A 19,012-nucleotide genomic window follows, 5' to 3' on the forward strand; every position below is an offset into this window, starting at 1 on the left:
AGATGCCAGGAAATAATCAAATTGAGAGCTGAAATCAATAAAGTAGAAACAAAGAAAACAATACAAAGTATCAGTGAAACAAAGAGTTGATTCTTCGAGAAAATCAACAAGATACACAAACCTTTATACAAACTAATCAAAAGGCAGAGAGAGAACATGCAAATTAACAAAATCAGAAATGAAAAGGGGGACATAACAATGGACACTGGGGAAATCCAGAGAATCATCAGGTCATACTTTGAAAACCTGTACTCCACAAAATTGGAAACTTTAAAGGAAATGGACGATTTTCTGGATAGATATCACTTACCAAAGTTAAATCAAGAACAGATAAACAATTTAAATAGACCTATAACCCCTAACCAAATAGAAGCAGGCAGGGCAAATCCTGCCCCAGGATCTGCAGGAGGACTGAATCAGTCCCTGAGGACCCTGGGATCCTGTCTCTGCTGAGATCGCTGGGCTATTCCGGCAGAGAGTTCAGAGGTGAGCTGATTCAGCCCCTAACTTGGGCCCAACTACTGCCGGCCTGCCCTGGCAAATCCCGCCCTGGGAATCTTTGACAGGACGACTCGAACCCTGAGGTCCAAGTAACCCAGAGTCTGCTGACATTTCTGAGCCAGTGCTGCTCTCACCCACCTGGAGATCGAGTGCCTCAGACCTGCCTGCACCCAACTTGAAACCCATCAGAGTATCAAAATCAATTGCACACACCTGAAGAGACCTATAACTGGACCTATAACCACCAGGAAAGGAAGTGACACCAACTGTGCCCACTGGAACAAGAGATGGGAAGAAGACAATATAAGAACACATCCAACAACGGGAAAACCAATATGATACCACCAGAGCCTAGGGAGTCTACACCAGCAAGACATGAACATCCGAACACAGAAGAAGCAGAAGAGAGCAACCTTAAAGACAACTTCATGGAAATGATAGAGAATCTAAGAGAGGAAATCAGAAAATCCTTCAGAGAAATGGAAGAAAAGACAAACCAAAAGATGCAAGAAATCAAGGAAAGCCAAGGACCAGATGTTTTCAGCCAGAATTCTACCAGAAATTCAAAGAAGAGCTAATACCAATAATCTTCAAATTGTTCCACACAATAGAAACAGAAGGATCATTGCCAAACTCTTTTTATGAGGCTACAATTACCTTGGTACCCAAACCACACAACTAAGAAAGAGAACTACAGACCAATCTCCCTCCTGAATATTGATGCAAAAATACTCAATAAAATACTGGCAAATCAAATCCAACAGAAAAAAACATCCACCAAGATCAAGTAGACTTCATCCCAGGGATGGATGGATGGATGGTTCAGCATATGAAAACCCATCAATGTAATCCACCATATAAACAATCTGAAAGAGAAAAACCACATGATCATCTCAATAGATGCTGAAAAAGCCTTTGACAAAATTCAAATACCCCTTCACGATAAAGGTCTTGGAGCAATCACGGATAATAGGAACATACCTAAACATAACAAAGGCAATATATAGCAAACCAACACCCAACATCAAATTAAATGGAGAGAAACTCAAGGAACAAGACAAGGTTTCCACTCTCTCCATATCTCTTCAATATTGTACTTGAAGTTCTTGCTAGAGCAATAAGACAACAAAAGTAGATCAAGGGGATACAAATTGGAAAGGAAGAAGTAAAACTTTCACTATTTGCAGATGATAAGATAGTCTACACAAGTGAACCGAAGAATTCTACCAGGGAACACTTACAGCTGACAAACACCTTCAGCAAAGTGGCAGGATACAAGATTAACTCAAGAAAATCAGTAGCCCTACCATATACAGATGCAAAATGGGCTGATAAAGAAATTGGGGAGACATCACCTTTTACAATTGCCACAAACAACATAAAACATCTTGGGGAAACTATAACCAAACAGGCAAATGACCTGTATGACAAGAACTTTGAGGTATTAAAAAAATAAATTAAAGAAGATTCCAGAAAATGGAAAGGTCTCCTATGCACTTGGATAGGTAGCATTGTAAAAATGGAAATCTTACCAAAAGCACTCTACAAATTCAATGCAATCCCTATAAAAATTCCAGAAAAATTCTTCACAGACCTTGAAAGGACAATTCTCAGCATTATATGGAAAAACAAAAGACCCAGGATAGCCAAAACAGCCTTGTACACTAAAGGAACTTCCAGAGGCATCACCATTCCTGACTTCAAGCTCTACTATAGAGCTATGTTAATGACAACAGCTTGGTATTGGCACAAAAATAGACAAGTTGACTAGTGGAATCTTATTGAAGACCCTGATATTAACCCACACACCTATGAACATCTGATCTTTGACAAAAAAAGCTAAAACTATACAATGGAAAAAAGAAAACATCTTCAACAAATGGTGCTGGCATAACTGGATGCTGGCATGTAAATGCTGAATTTATAATACATAGTTTATATTTCATATTCCACATTTCATATTTCATATCTCATGTATCATAATTCATATTTCATTATTCATTATTCATATTTCATGATCAGTCATGATCGTAACTCATATTTTATATCTTATAACTCATAATTCATACCTCATGTCTCTCTCATCTCATATCCCATATTTCATATTCCATAATTCAGAATTTACATTTCATAATTCAAAATCTGTATTTCATATTCCATAATTCAGAATTCATATTTCATATGTCATGATTCAACTCATATTCCACAACTCATAATTCATATCTCATATTCCATAATTAATAATTAATAATTCATATTTAATATCCATTTTCATGATTCATATTGCATGTTTCACATTTATTTCATATATCATATTTCACATTTCATGATTCATGATTCATAATTCACAATTCACATTTCACATTCCATATTTCATGATTCATAACTCATATTTCATAATTCATATATCTCATGTCTCATATCTCATACTCCATATTTCATATTTCATACTTTATTATTCATAACTCATGATCTATATTTCATAATTCATATCTCATGTTTCCATAGGTCTAAGCCCTTTTATTAAGGCTGGGCTAGGTGACCCAATACGAGGAATGGGTTCCCAAAAGCCAGCCAAAGCATTAGGGGCAGCCCTTGTTCCCACTGTTTGGAGTCCCACAAGAGGACCCAACTACCCAACAGTAACATATATGCAGAGGGTCTAGGTCGATCCCATACAGGCTCCTTGGTTGTTGGTTCAGATTCTTTGAATTCCTATAAGCCCAGGTTTTAATTCTTTCTGTGGGTTTTTTGGGGATATCTATGACCCCTTTGGCTCATACAATTCTTTTTCCTCTCTTCATCAGGATTCCCAGAGCTTGGCTTAATGTTCATCTGTGGGTCGGTGCATCTGTTTCCATCAGCTATTGGATGAAAGTTGGCTAATGACAATTGGGGTAGTCATCTGTGTATGTTCTAGTGCATTTTTTTTTAATGAGTGAATGTGACTTAGGACAAAGTTCTGAGGCTTACCTGTGGAGAATAAGGGTATGATTCTTCTTATCTTTTGGGAAACACTTGGCAATACTTTCCCTTTGACTTCTGGCATCATTTCCATTTTCTGATCAAGTACAGGGAAAAAGTAAGGGAACAGAATGTTAAACCTGTCCCAAACTTCCCATCTGTTTAAATAAATAGGATGTATATGAAATGTGTAAAGAAACTTATACTTTAGTTTAACTCAATATGATAAAGCAAAGCTATGTCAGAGAGAGGAATTGCTACTGACCTAGTTAACAATACATAAATGATGGAAGGTCAGCTACTATCTATTCTATAAATCACAGATATGCCATGCATGAAGCAGACATTTAATCAAAGCTGTAAAGACTTGGATACATAGCAATAAACAAGCATAATCTTATTTCATAAATGTGAAATACATGACAATGGATCCATACACATGAGAGAGCAATTTGGCAAGCAGGTTAATTTCAGGTGTGTATTTAAGGTTTTATTTATTTAAACTTGTAGCAAACGAAGAATATTTTTTCAATAAAAAGTTAAAATCTTATGTAGTATAGCATACATGTAATCAAATACATTAATCTTAAATGTATTGGTAGAATTTGATGTCCTTACTATTACAAGCCAGGTCATGGTACAGAGCATTGCTCCTACTTCAGACAGATCCTTTTTGCTTCTCTCCTCAGCAATATTACTTTATCTCACCCTGGTAACCATTCATTTTACTTCCTGAACTTCATATAAATGAAACCACATCATGTGTCCTCTTCTCTCCTACCCCTTTGATTGTCTTAGGCTAGATAGAACAAAGATGTCATAGGGCATCATCCACACGGTTTTATAGAGCAATAGATCATTTTTACTTCTTGTTCTTCAGTATTCTTTGATTAAATATACTGGAAAGTATATGTCCAGTTTGTAGGCAACAGATTTGGAGACTTCTCAGCATCTGTAATTTTATAAGGCAATTCTAATAAGTCAGTCTCTCTGGGTTTACATTTCTGTTTTCTTGTGATTTTGTTTCTCTGGAAAAACCAAATATAACCCTCCAAATATTGTTGATGTCACCAGAAAATGGTGGTACGAGTTATCAGTAATGATAATTACTTTCCAGAAGTTACAAATAATATTCTCAAAAGTATTTCTATTCCCTCAGATCTGGAGTCACTATCAGATGATACCTAACAATCCCTTAACTCTTGGCAAAGTATTTAATCTCTGTTTTCTTTGCTGTTAATGAGGACAATAACAAGTACTCCACGGCATTGGTATAAAGGGTTAATATTTTCTATATAACAGCTAGACAATCACTCCTAATTTACTTTCTCACCCCCTCTCTTTCTCCTCCTCCTCTTGCTGCTCTTTTTCCTCCTTCCCCTCATTCTTCCCACTCCCCTTCCCCTTTCCTTTTCCTCTTTTCTACTCTCTTTCTCTCTTAATGAGAGTTGACAAAAATAGTAATAGTCATAAGTTCTTATAATAACTATCTTAACAAACAAAACTTCTATTGTGATGCTGATGAAAGTAGGTGGGCAGAGGACAGTTCAAGAAGGAAAAAGAATAAAAAGCATAGGAGGGCAAGACATCATGTCCTCCTCCTTAAAAATAAAGTTCTCCATTGGGGACAGAGAACTGATGAGTCGAAGAGAACACCTGATGTGAAAAGTAAGCCTTATTGTCTATCAATGGTAAGCACACTGAAAATGGTAGACTGATTCACCCGTAACGATATAAGGAGAACTGCACTGAACTGAAGACAAGTCCATGAGACAGTGTATCAAAATTAAAGTCTTATTTGCATATATAATATCAGCTAGAGCAAATGTTCATTGCATGCTAATGCACCCTGTAGGAGAGGCCATTAGGTTGATTTGCACTCATTTCAATGTTCATGTGGGATGTTGATTTTTGTCTGTGTAATTGCTAGAGTAGTTAAGGCACTGTGCTAGTGAAATAGGCAGAAAAATGACTGCACAGAAGCTGTATCACACAAATGTGGCAGCCTATGTGCTGATTTAAGGAAAACTCCATGCTTTTAAACAACCCCAAACAACAAAAAGCCATCATTCTACACATCTCCTTGCTCACTCAAGATTATTCTTCTGGTATGATTTGGGAATGAAGGGGTTACTTTTATAATAAACATTAAGTTTTACAATACATCCTATATGGTGGCAGATTGTGAAGATGGGCACAAATCTTGTCAATCCTCACATGCACACTCCATCATCACTTTATTTTCTTAGCACGAAAACTCTTATTCTGTTTTTCAACCCCCTAATTTTAGGCTGGCCAGGTGACTTAGTTTGATCAGTAAGATAATTAGTAAATAAAACACCATGACAAGTCGAAATTTTCCAAGTACTAGTTTATAGAGGCTCGCTGCTTTACTACTCTTGGAACCCTAAGACTGCCATGTGCATGAATCCCAGTGAGCCTGCTGGAAAGATGAGGAAGCTGCTCAAAACAGACAGAGATACCCTCACTGACAGTCTACCATACACTAGAAATGTGAGTTGTGAAGCTATTTCACATCATCTGGTCAGTGGAAGTTCTGCCAGCCAACTGGCCACCAAACATGAGCAAACCCAGAAGAGATGAGCCCAGATAAGCCAGATTAAGATAACTGCTCTTTTAACCCTCAAAAGCACGACCTAAGCTAAATGGGTATCCTTTTTGGCCAAGTGTGAATTTCTGGTATCTGTCATACAAGAACTAGCTGGTATATATGAAGCCATGTTTCCTCTGTCCTCAGTCCCAGTTCTAGTGCTCTCAAAGGAGAAGAATTCAAATGGGACACAGTAGCAGAACTAGCATTCATGGGTTTAGTTAGAGCAAGCAAGGGAGGAAGAATGCATTCTTTAGAAAAAAGTAAGAGCTGAGTTGGCGAGCTAGCTCAGTGTGGAAAAGCACTTGCTATCCCAACCTGACAAAAGGCCTGAAAGCCACTTGTTGTTTTAACTTCAGCACAGTGGCTGTGCCTTAATCTACTGCTATTTCAGCCAGCAATTGCAATTCTGCAGTTATTGGCCTGTTTCTCTAGAAGCTACACAAGCCTCTCAGGCCACAGCCTGGAGAGAATTCTGCTCTTGCTATCTCTAAAGGTAGCTTTAATGAAATCTCTATTGTTCTAATTATGAATTAGACTTGAGATTCAAAGCAGGTGAAAACCTGAAGGTTCAGAGAGGCTGAGTAGCATCTAACTCTCTTTCCTTGCTGGCATCCACAGTGCTTCCTCTTTGCCAAACCAGAAAAACCTGTGCCACTCCAAACCCCACCCTACTATTTCCTGTGTCTCTCTATCTCTCCGGTATGCACTCTGAGACTATAATTACTTTCTGTCAACTAGGTGCAAATGCAGAATCCTGATCCAAGGTTAATTTTATTTAATTAACACAAATGCAAACTCGGGATTCACAGTGTGATCGAATATCGCCCAACAAGAACTGACGCTCCATAATTGTTCTCTGATCTTTAAACATGGTCACATGTTATGACATGTGTGTGACACAAACACACAGTGGGGGAGAGGGAGGGAGGGAGGGAGAGAGAGAGAGAGAGAGAGAGAGAGAGAGAGAGAGAGAGAGAGAGAGAGAGAGAGGGACGGACAGACAGACAGAGAGAGAATTACAGGAGACCACCCACCCACAATCCCTTTTAAGAATACATAAAAAGAAAATGAAAGAGGAAAGGCATAGGCAAGAAACAATGCTTCTGAACTAGCAGTGGTGGCTTTTCTTTCTGTTTGTCTATTCCTTTGTGTCTCCCCCAGGGTGTGCACTTTCAGGAAAAGACCTCCTCCTAGAAGTCCACTTTGCCCAGAATTCAGTCTGTTATAAGTATATGTATAAGACACAATAATATGTAGAAGGATTTAAACACTCCACAAACTTAAAAGTTTACTAGAAGAAAGGGCAACAACTCTCTGCACTTATCCCTAGTCAGGAAGTCCCAAAGTTGCTTTTAGCTCACCCAGCTAGAGACCACTACCACCCATTGGTTTTCTTTTCAACAGACAGGGTCTCACTATATAGGTCTGGATAGACTAGAACTCACTATACAAACCAGGCTGACTACAAGCTTATTGAAATTCACTTGTATTTTGCTCTAAGTACTGGAATTAAAGGCATATGCTACCACCTATTGTCCTTTATATCCTGTTTTGGGGTCTTGAGATGGTTCAGCTAGAAAAACCACCACAAATAGTCTTTATATGCTATTTCATTGACTCCCACCACCAACTATCTTTATGGCCCAGCTGGAGTGACCACTGATCCCTATTGTCCATTATATAATCTTTTGGGGGATATTTGTGATCAGTTCCTCCAAACATTAATCTCCTGCCTAACCCTAGTACTGAAAGTTTTAATTATTGAAGAGTATAATGGATGAGAGAAGGAGAAGTATATACATGTGTGTATAGTGGGTATTGAAATATTAGATAACTTTATCAATAAAGGCCATTTGAGAAGATGACATTTGAATATAATTTGAAAGGAGTGATTCATATGGTTATTTAAGAAACTGAATATGGAGGCTGGAGAGATGGCTCTGAGGTTGACAATACTTACTACTCTTCCAGAGGACCTAGGTTTGATTTCACTCCCATGATGGCTCAGAACAGTCTGTTTCTCCAGTTTCAAGGTTTTTAACACACTCTCATGGCCTCTGTGGGCACCATACATGCAACTGATGCCCAGGTATATATGCAGGAAAAAAAACTTCATACATATAAACATAAAAAAGAAACTGAACATCCCAAGCCAAAAAAAATGGCCAGGGGGAAGTTGCTGGAATATATCATGTTCATCTCTTTTGGAAGAAAAGCAAGGATGTCGGAACACTGGGTGACACAGAAGATGAAGACAGGGAGGTAACAAGTGAAATATATTCTAGGAGGCAGTATTTTGGGTCGGCTTCTCCATGGCAGGTGGTATTTCTATAGATTGTCATGCCTCATATGAGGCAAGGTTACTTAGTTGATTCAGAGGCATTAGACAGAAAAAAATCTAGGCCAATCAAGTTATCATTACTAGCAATGTAAAACTTGATACATAGAAACCTAGAGACTGAGAGATATTGAAACTGATGGTTAATTTTCATTAAGAACTTGGTTGGATTTGGGACCACCCAGGATATTTGTGACATATCTCTGGTTATGCCTATGAGGCTATTTCAGAAAGAATTAACTTTGGAGAAAAGACCTAGGTTCAATGTGGGTGACACCATCCTATGGACTGAGTGCTTGAATGGAGCAAAAATGGAAAAAGGAGAAGTCCCTCTTTCTTTGTTTCCTGGCCTGCTGAGAGGTAAACAAGCACCTGCCACATAACTGCCTGATGCTATGGTTTCCTAGCCACGATGGAAGGCATGATGGATTGTATTTCCTCCGACCATGAGGCAACATCAATCAATTGTCCCCTTAAATTAGCTCCTGTCAGATTTTGGTCACAGCAGTGAGAAGTGTGACTAACACACCTGAAGTTGGATCACTAGGTGACTAATTATCTTGGACAGCTTAGGTCACTGAAACAAAATTACAACAAACAAAGCAATTTAACAGCAATTGAAGTTTATTGATAACTGGTCTGAAGATTGGGGAATCAAGATCAAAGTGTAGAACCAAATCATGTAGTTTTGGGGTCTGGTGAGGCACACCTCCTAATTCACTGACAGCTGTGGGCTGTTTTTGCTGTTCGTTTGCTTTTTTGGCTATATGTTCTCATGGTGGAGGAGAAAAAAGAGCTCACTGGAGCTTCTTTTATGAAGGGAACAAATCCCACCCATGACCTGTCTATTGCCCAGTATGATAACACTGTCACATTTTTGGTTAGGTTTCAATATACTTCATTATGGGGACACACAAACATTTAGACTGGAACATTGGCTGAACTCGAGGAACCCACAATCCAACCCAGTGTCTAGTTACTGATTTCAGGAGCTTACTTGATGCTTGTCCTTGTCAAGGCTTGAGAGTTTAGCTTGTTTTTGAGTGTGGGGAATGCTCCTGATTCATTATGATGAATTTACTCTAGTACTCATTTTTTCTTAAATAAGGCAAAGTTAATTTTTGTTGCTTGCAAATAAAAGAGCCTTAACTAATATAATTATTTTATGATTTCTCTCCAGTTCTTTAATATATTCCTTCTCTTCTGAAGTAGATTATTAGTTTCTTCAAGACAGGAATAATTCCCTCAATTTATTTTATATTCTCCCTCTACACAGCTGTGCTTATAGAACAAGATAATAACAGCTAAGCATTCATCCAATTACCATTGTATGTCAAGCACTGAGCTAAGTGTGAATATAGATAATTTTATTTAAGCTTTACAATAAGTCCGTGAATAACCACTCAGATTTTCTCTAAATTTTACAGATGAGGTCGCAGAGGTTACAGGATTAATGCTATGGTGGGTGAATTAATGGCATGTGGATTCAAACCCAGATATTTACTTTTTAAAAAAGTATTTACATTCTTATTTATTTATGTGCATGTATAATGCTCCCCACCGTGTGTGGTCTGCTTGTGTGTGATGCCTGTGGAATCCAGGTGTCAGATTCCTTGAAGCTGGAATTACAGGTAGTTGTAAGCCATCCCATGTGGGTGTTGGGATTTGAACTCAGGTCCTTTGGATGAACAACAGCTATTTTTAACAACTGATCCGTTTCTCCAGTCACTTTAGCAGACATTTTAAAAATTCATGCATTGTATCATGAAAAAATACTAAGTATTTCCATGAAGTCAGTTCCTGGGACACTCAGCTATCTTTCACCATCCATCCAATCAGGGTTGCTCAGACATTCCTCCACTCTAGTGTTACAGTTTCAATCTAGGAACTTACTGATAGTGACAAGTTAGGTGCTATAATATTCAGACTCTACAAAATCACTCCTAGTCAGAAAATGTTCTTTCCTGCTAGCCATTCCCATCACAATGGCAGCCCCCAGAGGCTCACTGAACAGGCTCACTGTAACAAAATTGTGGCTTTGAGAGATCACTTGAGACATTTGGAAATTTTAAATGAGAAACCAATAACATACTAAGAAAGAAAATAGAAATATTATGCAAAGAACCAGTTACTCCTGCTAAGAAAGAAAGAGGAAAAATGTATTACTCATTTGGAAAGAATGTTAGTTACATCTTTGCTATTCCTTCTAGCAACCCTTCCCTAGTCCATATTACTTATAAAGGTGTCGAGGCTAAATTTTAATTTTTTCCCCTTCTGTAACTCCCAACCTTAAGGGTGTTACATTCAGTGAAAAGAAATGTGTAATACTTAACCCTAGACCTAGATTCTCCAACTACCAGGTACTGTTCTACCTCTACACTCACAATACATTCTTGCTCACTGTTTCATCTGCTGTTTAATTATGTGCTGCCCCGTGACACTAGTATGCTATTCTATAATTACCATCATGTTATTTCAGTGCCATGTAGCTTCATTATAATTTGACTTCTCAGACCTTGCCTTTTATGTCAAGTACTGACAAAAATGGGTTATTTCCATGACAAAAACATATTTATAGTTAGCTTAGTATAGTTTAATGCCACAATGTTATAAAATTCTCTGCCACCAAAGAAAAGGTTGAATTGAACCAGAATTAATGGCAAATAAACTTTTTAGATGCTTAAAAACTCAAAGGCTGGAGAGATGGCTCAGTGGTTGAGAGCATTTGCTGCTCTTCCAGAAGACCTGAGTTCGATTCTCAGCACACACATAGCAGCTTGCAGCTGCATATAACTCCAGCTCCAGAGGAACCAACACCCCTCTGGCCTTCTCAGTCACCAGGAACACATGTGATGCACAGGCATACATGCAGGCAAAACAACCATATACATAAAATACAAAAAATCAAGCAACACATTAGGTAGACTTTATACAGTTAGCTTACATAATTTTCAAATATTGGTAGCATACAGAACAATGTTTTTTTAATGATTCTTTTATTTTTATGTGTATTGGTATTTTTCCTACATGTATGTTTGTGTGAGGATGCCAGATCCCCTGGGATTGGTGTTACAGGTTTTTTCTATTTTTTTTATTTATATTAGAAACAAGCTTGTTTTACATGTCAATCTCAGTTCCCGATCCCTCCCCTCCTCCCCTGCCCTCCACTAACCCCCTATCCCAACCCTTTTCTGCTCCCTAGGGAGAGTGAGGCCTTCCATAGGGGATCTTAAAGTCTGTCATATCATTTGGAGCAGGACCTAGGCCCTCCCCAGTGTGTCTAGGCTGAAAGAGTATCCCTCTATGTGGAATGGGTTCTCAAAGTCCATGCGTATGCTAGGGATAAATACTGATCCATTGCCAGAGGCCCCATAGATTTCCGCGTCCTCCTCACTGACATCCACATTCAGGGAGACTGGATCAGTCTCATACTGGTTTCCCAGCTATCAGTCTGGGGTTCATGAGCTCCCCCTTGTTCAGGTCAGCTGTTTCATGCAGAACAATGTTAATCATACCATATTCATTACATGTCCTCTTAAGCATACCATCTTTGCTTATACATATGGAATAGGTTGAATGACTATAAAGTAGGTGTTATTTTTTTAAAACTAGTATTAAGTGAGTGGAACATACACAGTGGGGGGAGCCTAGTCCCTTTTATTCATTGCCATATTCCTAATGCTTAGAACAGTGTCTGGTACATAATAGGAAGGTATATATTCAAATATATCACCAGTGTCTACTGCATGCCCAAATGTATTCTCAGTACTTGGAAGATAGCATCAAAAATGCAGAAATCTATACTTCCTTGTAGTGTCTATTTTAAAGGTAGAAGGCATAAAATGAAGAAAAGAATATGGTATCTACTATGTCAGACAGTGATGTAAACTATCGGGGGGAATAAAGCAAGAATGAGGGATAGAACAGGAATTACTATGGCTTAGGTGGGAGAGTCATTATTTGAAATAGAGTTTGAAGTAAAACCTCAGTGATAGATGAAAAATAGAAAACAAAAGAAGGTGAGAGAGTGAGCCTTGGTGATATTGCATGGGATAGTGCTTTAGCTTGCAATAAGGTGACTACCAGTAAACAAGGGAAACAGTGGAAGTGAGCAGATTATAAAGACTACGTCTTGCAGAGCCTCCTGACCATCATGAAAGTGAAGATTTTACTCTGAAGGAATTAGAAACAATACAGGGTCCTCCTGACAGGAGGTAGCATAAGCACTATTTTTAAAATTAGTATACAATGTAATTTATGTCCATATGGAGTTTTCATAAATATTTCATAGATAAATAAATGTTTGTGAATATATATTCTATTATACATACTATATAAATATATATATAAATATATAGTATGTATAAACATATAAATATAGTATGTATAATATCCATATTATATATAATGTGTTATATGTGCTATACACATGAAATTATATTTTAAAGGCCCTTTTTAGCTATCCTAGGAGAATAAATGATGTGGGACAAATGACAGAAGCAAGGAGTTAGCCTAATTGTAGTAACATTGAGAAGATGGTGGCTCGATAAGCATGGTAGCAGTGGTGACTGTGAGAAATTATCAGGCTCCAAATGTGATTTAAAGGCAGAAGGGACTGGCTGTGCTGGTTGATTCATTACAGGATATGATTTCAAGAGAAAATTAAAACAGCTGAAGGTTGTAGAGCTTGAACTTCAAAACTCACATAGGCACATATATACAGACATAAATAACATAAATAAATAAAATTCAAAATTTTAATTATACTTTTATTGTATGTGAATGAGGCTTTTTTTTTCTGGATGTATACCACATCTGTGTCTGGTGAGAAGAGGGTATTGGGTTCCTGGAACTTGAGTTACAGACAGTTGTGATTCACCATATGAGAGATGGGAATTGAACCTGAGTCCTTTAGAAAAGCAACTCTCCAGCCCTCATAAATGAATATATATATATATATTCTTTTTTTAAGTTTTTTTTTTAATTTTTCAATATTTATTCACATGTGAATCCCTTCTCCCTCTCCCTTCCCTCCCTCCCAACCTCCCACCTGCCCCCACCCCATTCTCCCTCCGCTCCCCAGGCTGGGTAGGGCACTTGACGGGGTCTCCCCAAAGTCCACCACACTATCCTGGGCCGGGCCTAGGCCCTCCCCCATGTGGCCAGGCTGAGACGTGGGATGTGCTCTCAAAGTCCTTTCTTAAACCAGGGAAAAATACTAACCCACTACCAGAGGCCCCCTAGAGTGCAGAGGCCTCCTCATTGCCATCCATGTTCAGGGGTCTGGATCAGTCCTATGCTGGCTTCCAGACAGCAGTCTGGGGTCCATGTGCTCCCCCTTGTTCAGGCCAGCTGTTTCTGTGGGTTTCACCAGCCTGATACCAACCCCTTTGATCTTCATTCCTCCCTCTCTACAAACTAGGTTCCAGAGTTCAGTTCAGTGTATATCTGTGGGTGTCTGCCTCTGCTTCCATCAGCCAGTGGATGAGGGCTCTCGGTAGGGGTCAGGCCGGTAGAGGAGCAAATATATTTTTAAATTAAAAGTTTAAGTGAATATGAAAATTTCAGAAGGCATAGATCATGGAGAAATGTGGAGAGGTGTGTTTTCAGTAAGACAGGTTTGAGAATCCTATTAGTCATGAAGGTGAAGACCTTGGCCAGATTGCTATCTGCAGTCCAAGGGAAATACTTAGAAAAAGGTATAAATTTGAGAGTCATTATCAAAATAATTGGACGTTTAAAACATGAACCAGAGTTACATCATAGAGGCTTTATAAGTATTTAAACAATAATAAGTAAATGTGACCTATTTTTCTTCAATAACAAATTGCTTATACATAATAGAAAAAAGGCAAGCTTTTTCCATTTGGCTGCAGCACACTGAAGAACCCCTTTTCAGAAGTTAGGCTCTGAACACAGGGCTTCTTCTCCTTGCATGATTCTTGCCTCAGGCAGATTGCTCTTTTACCTAGGCTCACTCCATGGGCTACTTCACTTAGGGGTCCACTTCTAGCTGCATGGTCTCTGCTCCTTCTAGACATAATTTCCACTCTGGAAGTTTCTTGCATTTTAATGTTCCCCTGAGGTATTCTCTAGACACGCCAGGCTGTGTGTCTGAGCTACCTTGGTCATCACCAGCTATATTAATTAATTTTTAAATTTCGTTACTGCTTTGCTTATAAAGACACAAGTTTTGAGTGTTCTGCTGCAGCTCTATTTTTTCCTCTAAGCCTGCTTAGCTTTAACATGTGTTTCTTGTGATTTTCCTGTGTAATAATAGATTTTAGGGTCAGCTATATCATTTCATAATGCAAATATTTGCATAGATATAGTAGACATGCATTTGTCCACATCATTTTGGATATCTTAACCTTTAAGAATTATGCCCAATGCCCTTTCCGACGACCAACCCAGGAACTAGGTGAGTGAGTCTCTGCCCTTACCCAAAACATCACTCACCCGGACCACACCCCCCACCCCCCGCCTGCGCCTGCCGGCTTGGCGTAGACACACCCAGGCAGGGAGGAGCTCCCTGCTCCCTGAATCTGGTAGCACCCCACTCTTCCACCCCTTTCCGCCGACCGACCCAGGAATGAGGTGAGTGAGCTTCTACCCTTACCCAAACCCCACCCAAACCATCACTCACCCTGACCACCCCAGGCCTGCGCCCACCTGCTTGGGGTAGACACCTACAGTCAAGGAGGAGCTCCCTGAATCTGGAAACACCCCACTCTTCCATCTCTTTCCGCCAACCGATCCACAAGGAGTGAGGAGACTACCAGGAGAGGCAAGAACAACGGAGTTGTGGACATTGAATTCCTGGCCACCACACACCACTGGGTCACAAGAGGAGATAGAGAGACCCCACCTGCACCCACTAAAAGAAGATATGGGGAGAAGACAGAATAAGATTTCATTCAACATCAGAAAGACCAATATGACACCAGCAGAATCTAGGGACTCTACTCCAGCAAGATCTGAAAAGCCCAACACAGAACTTGAAGATGAGATGGACCTCAAAAATTATCTCAGCAAGATGATAGAGACCTTTAAAGAGGAAACAAGAAAATCCCTTAAAGAAATAGAAGAAAAAGCAAACAAAAAATTACAGGAAATGGAAGAAAAGAATGTAGTATTTTTGACAGTGTGGGCTCTTTATTGAAGCTAAAACAAAACAAAAAATAACAAAACATTTCTTGCTAGTCAGTTTTCCATCATTGTAATAAATACCTGTGGCAATCAACTTAAAAAGTAAAAAAGTTTATTTTGGCTTAGAGTTTTAGAGGTTCTGGTCTGTGATCAACTGGCCCCATTGCTTTGTCCCCATGGTAAGAAAGAAGTGCAATGCAAAGCAAAATTGTTCAGCTCATGGATGAAAAGGAATAAAAAAGAGGAAGGAAGGTACTAGGGTCCTAGTACTCTAATCTGATTATACATCCCTAATGGCTTTAAATCCTCTCACTAGGCCACATCTTCTAGTAGCACCAGGGGCTAGGGACCAATCCTTAAACATCTTTGTAGGACACACAAGATCCAAACTATAGCAAATTCATTGAGATAAAAATGGAAAATATGGCAAGAAGACAACATGTATAGTAGGGAGTATTAGAAAGGAAAGCAAAGTGGGAAAACCCCCACTATATGGAATTAAGGAGTAACGCTAGAGAAATCGGGTTGCCATTATTCAGTAAAGTAGACGTGGAAGAAAGGTCAAAGAAAAGACTGCAAAAGATAAAAAAAATATAGGTAGAAGCAGGTGACAGATGAAGGGAGGACCTGGTTGGTAACTTTGCTCCTTGAGTAAAGCTTTGGTTTTTAACTGTATGTCAGGACATCTGCAGGAGTATTGGGAAGTTGAAAAAAACCCTCCTAGCATTCATGCATCTTGTTATGAGAGAAATCTCCGTTTATAATGATGACGAGAAAGTAGCGGGATGATGAGAGAGGGTGGGTATTGGGGAAGATAACCTACTGTTCTGAGTGGGCACGTTCTTCCTTCCTTTACCAGAGCTGTTGAAAACACGGCAGCCTTGTTGGGAAAATGCTCTCACTTCTTTTTCTTGTTTCATTTTCTATGAACTCTGACCTCACCATCTTTCAAAGCTAAAGTAACTCATTTCTGTATGATTTCTATATCTATATCTATATCTATATCTATATCTATATCTATATCTATATCTACATCTACATCTACATCTACATCTACATCTACATCTACATCTACATCTACATCTACATCTATATCTATATCTATATCTATATCTATATCTATATATCAGATGTGGTGGCAAATGCCTTTAATTCCAGCACTTTGGGAGGCAGATGCAGAAACATCTGAGTTCTCTGCCAAGCTAACATACATAGTGAGTTCCAGGCCAGCCAAGTCTATCAAAAAAAAAAAGTTAATATGAAGATGCTAATATCCCCTGGAATTAACATTCCTCCCCTACCCCAGTCTCCTGCATGCTTGGATTGCAGACACGTGCTACCCCCTCTAGTTTGGTCTCAGTTTTGGTATAATACAGGCAGCACTGATGTTTCATCACCTTCCCCGCCTCAGCAGAACAAGAGACTGTTAACAAGGAAACACCACATGCTGGGGCAGAATCTAGAGCCTTGTTTGATGGAGGCAATACTGATTGTTTGAGCTTATTCCACACTAGGGCAGCCTAAGTGTGCCAAGGAAGCAGAGCCTTCGCTGCTCTTCTCACTGAGGGTCTAGAGAAGAGGGTGTCCCTTGCTACATCATGAGTTCATCATTCCTCCAAACTAGTTTTCCAGGACCCTGAGGCACCTGCAAGAGGAGCATATCAAAGAGGGAGGGAGGGGACTTAGGAGACAGGACTAACTAATGTGTGCCCAATGGTGGGCAATAGGCTACTTCAGGAATGGCTACTAAGCGTAGAAGAAGTGGGACCTTGGCCATATCCAGCTGGGAGGTAGGGTGGGGAGTGAGTCCCTGGTAGATCCAGCCAGCTGGAGGAGCCAGCCACACCTTCTCTAGGCTGGGTGCCTTCTGGTGCCACCCACAAGGGGAAGAATGAGATTGGGGTGCGGGACCTCCGTGAAGGTTTGATTGGTTCTGAGCCCAGATGGCATGTGGAAGATGTGTATGGCTTTTATAGACAGAGGGAGGACAGCAGGGACCTGGAGAGGTTGGGGTCAAGAGGTGAAGGAGCCCAGCGACAGGCGCGTGGTTGTGTGCTGAGGTGGGCTATGCCTGACTGGATTGTGGCGCCGCCGCCTGGTGGAGCCTGGCACTGTGCCTGTGGGTAGGGGCAGCGGGAGACCGCCTCCCTGCACGGTCCCTCTACCTGCTGGGGGCGGGGAGGAAGAAAGGCGGGCACCAAGCGATAGGGTGAGTCACTCCTCTCCCTAGGGTTAGGAGAGGGACTTCTCTCCTTTCCCGGGGTCTGCGCATCCGCTCCAGGCTCCCGGCTCCAGTTCCGCGACTCCCTCGGCTACTCTCCTGGGCGGCACGTCTCCCGCCTCCTTTCTGAGGCTGGACCAGTCGCCTTTCCGTGTAGGTGAGGACTAGGTAAGTTCTCGCTATTTGATACCCTCTGTTAGGGTGCTGGCTGCGGGTGGGGTGGGGTGGGGGTCTTCCAGGCTGTGTCTCTGTCTGGCTTTGCTTCCTTCCTCTGGTTCTTTCCATTTTAGACAGAAAGTTAGGTTTTTAAAAAACGCGTCAGAGAATACCCGTGCTTAGACTCCCAGCCAAACCAAACTCTGAAGCCATATTCTTAATTTCCCGGGTACCTTCAAATGTCCTGATGCTGCGTTTATGGGACAAGGTATGTTTGATTTGTTTAGTCTTTGCTTACTCAACCCCCCACCTCTTTTCGTTCCTGGGTAATTTTTGGAGGTGGGGACAGGAGAGCTCCAGAGCTGAGCTGGGATCCTTTGCTTTCTTCATTCAGCAAGGTGGCTGGGTGTCTCATGTAGCCTGAGTTGGGATCTTGGAGGAACCATTCTAGCCCAGGACACATCAGAGCTGGAAAAGAATTGCAGTTATTGCATACCTATAAAGTGACCACGGACAGAAGCAAAATATTTTGGAGGTACAGTGTGTGCCAATGCAACACCAAATGTTGAGAGAATTCATTGCAAGGCTCCATGGAAAATTCTAGGAAAAATTTTTAGGTTATTGCTGCTTTTGTATTTTCTGTTTTCCGAGATGCTTCAAAGCCTGTTATTTTCCTTGCAGGAACATCAGTGAGAATCTATTCTGTTTCTTAGAAGGATTCACCTGTACAAAGCTGCATGTTAGTTTATCCTCTATCAGTGTATCAGGGGAGGGAGTGTCAAACACATTGCTTTTAGAAAAATCAATTTGGGGAGGGGGTATTTCTCCTTTCACTACCATTAAGCAGCAAAATATTTCTGTGACTATTAAATAGAACCTAATTATTGCTGTCGTTTTTGCATAGAAGTAACAGAGAGTGGATGCTGAAATGCATGAATCTGTGGCTCATGCTGACAACTGCTTGTCAGTATTATTCAGTTTGATGTGATGTTAACAGGTGGTCTTAATTCACGTCACAAAATGATTCTGCTACCTCATGGTACAGTACAGAAGTACTCCTAAAATCCAG

Source organism: Cricetulus griseus, chromosome X (genome assembly GCF_003668045.3).
Source record: "Cricetulus griseus strain 17A/GY chromosome X, alternate assembly CriGri-PICRH-1.0, whole genome shotgun sequence".
Classification (NCBI taxonomy): Eukaryota; Metazoa; Chordata; class Mammalia; order Rodentia; family Cricetidae; genus Cricetulus; species Cricetulus griseus.